Consider the following 2599-nt stretch of genomic DNA (forward strand, 5'->3'; position numbering starts at 1 on the left):
CTATGCATCCTACCCTTGATGAGTCAATTGACATGATTCGGAATATTAGAACTGTTAATCTTATCACTAGAGGCTTGCCTGGAAACTTGATTATAAATTTGCCTACTCTTGAGTGTGCCTACACTATATGGAAATTTCTTGAGGAACAATTTCTGAATTACTCCTTGAAAAATCTAGATGAAATTCTCCATAAATCTATTGCGTTGAGTAAGATGAATTCCAATGATCCTATGTTTGGTAATTGTCTATGTGAACTTACAAACCTTATGCGTGCCAAAGGAAATGTTGGAATCACTAGCGATATTATCTCTGAAGCTACCAGAATTCATAAAGGAAATCATTGTCAAACTCATTCTAAGGAATCACCCTCTCTAGGAATTGATCCACCACATGACGATGTTGAACATGGATACTATGACGAGGATGATGATGTGGATGACTTTGATCTTGATGATGCAATGAGACACTTTGGTCTTATGGCAAATCTTCGGCGATATATGGCAGGTGGAAAGGAATGGGTTCTTGATAGTGGATGTACCGATCACATGACCGGAGATAAAGACATGTTTCGTGAGCTCGCTGAAAATGACAGTCCTCAAAAGTTTGTCACCTTCGGTGACAACTCAAAGGGTAAGGTGGTTGGCCTCGGTAAGGTGGCCATATCACATGATAGCTCCATAAAAAATGTTATGCTCGTTGGATCTCTTGGATACAACTTACTTTCAGTATCTAGACTTGCTGATTTCGGCTTCAATGTCCTATTTACTGAAGTAGATTGCCAAGTGTTTCGTAGAGATAATCATAAAATGGTCTTCACCAGCATTCATAGAGGAGATCTATATTTGTTGATTTCACTAAAAAGGCTCAACCTAGAACTTGCTTCATTGCTAAATCTTCTAAAGGTTGGTTATGGCATAGACGATTAGGTCATGTGGGCATGCGAAACCTTGACAAGCTTATTAAAGGTAATCATATCCTTGGCGTTAACGATGTCATATTTGATAAGGATAGACTATGCAACGCTTGTCAAGCAGGTAAACAGGTTGGAGGAAGGCATCCCGTGAAGAACATCATGACCACACGAAGGCCACTCGAGCTACTTCATATGGATCTTTTTGGTCCCAACGCTTACAAAAGTCTCAGTGGAAATTCTTTTGGTCTACTCATAGTTGATGATTTTTCAAGATTTACGTGGGTGTTCTTTCTCAATGACAAATCGCAGGTCCAAAAGATCTTCAAAAACTTCGCGAAGAAAGCCCAAAATCAGTTTGAAGTGAAGATCAAGAAGGTTCGGAGCGACAACGGAACGGAGTTCAAGAATGCAAATGTGGACACCTTTCTTGACGAAGAAGGGATTTCACATGAGTTCTCGGCTACGTACACACCTCAACAAAATGGAGTTGTTGAGAGGAAGAACCGGACGCTCATCGAAATGGCGAGAACGATGCTTGATGAGTACAAGACGCCAAAGCACTTTTGGGCGGAAGCGGTTGAGACAGCTTGTCATGCAACAAATCGCTTGTATCTTCACAAGCTACTCGGCAAGACGGCATACGAGCTCCTCACCGGTAACAAACCCCAAGTTGGATACTTTCGAGTATTCGGCTCAAAATGCTACATTCTTGATAAGCATCGTCGCTCTAAATTTGCTCCTAAGTCTCATGAAGGATTCCTACTTGGTTATGGCTCAAACTCTCACACTTATCGTGTCTACAATAATTTCACCCGAAAGGTTGAAGAGACGGTAGATGTGAAGTTTGATGAATCTAACGGCTCGCAAGTAGAGCAATTGCCAATTGATGTAGGAGATAAAGATCCTTCGGAAGCAATCCAAGACTTGTCTATAGGCAAAGTTCGTCCAACGGAGGTGAAGGAGAGTACCTCGTCCATCCAAGTGGAAGCTTCTACCTCATGACAAGGTGAACCAAGAGTTGATACAGAAGCATCCACAAGTGGGACACACCAAGACGAAGAAAACAAGGAAGTACACCAAGATGAACATCAACAACCTCCTTCTCCACCACGACAAGAGAATGACAATGTCAACAACAATGAGGAAGGACAATAAGAAGAACAAGATGAAGAAGACGTTCCACCAAGATCTAAGCAAAGGCTTTCACGAGTTCGAGCAAGATTTGCCAGAGACCATCCCATCAAGCAAATCTACAATGATATTGAAACCGGGAGAATCACTCGCTCTAAAACTCATTTAGCTAACTCTCGTGAACACTATTCATTCATCTCTAGCATTGAACCTATGAAGGTTGAAGAAGCATTGGAAGATCCGGATTGGATAAACGCCATGCATGAAGAGCTACACAACTTTGAGAGAAACCAAGTTTGGACATTGGTTGAGAAGCCCGACAACAGCCACAACATCATCGGTACCAAATGGGTGTTTCGCAACAAGCAAGATGAAGATGGACAAGTAATTCGCAACAAAGCACGTCTCGTCGCCCAAGGCTACACTCAAGTCGAAGGTATGGACTATGGTGAGACATATGCCCCCATTGCTAGACTTGAGTCCATTCGCATCTTACTTGCCTATGCTAATCACCATGATATCACCATTTACCAAATGGACATTAAAAGTGCTTTT

The sequence above is a fragment of the Triticum aestivum genome, chromosome 6B, assembly GCF_018294505.1.
Source record: "Triticum aestivum cultivar Chinese Spring chromosome 6B, IWGSC CS RefSeq v2.1, whole genome shotgun sequence".
NCBI lineage: Eukaryota > Viridiplantae > Streptophyta > Magnoliopsida > Poales > Poaceae > Triticum > Triticum aestivum.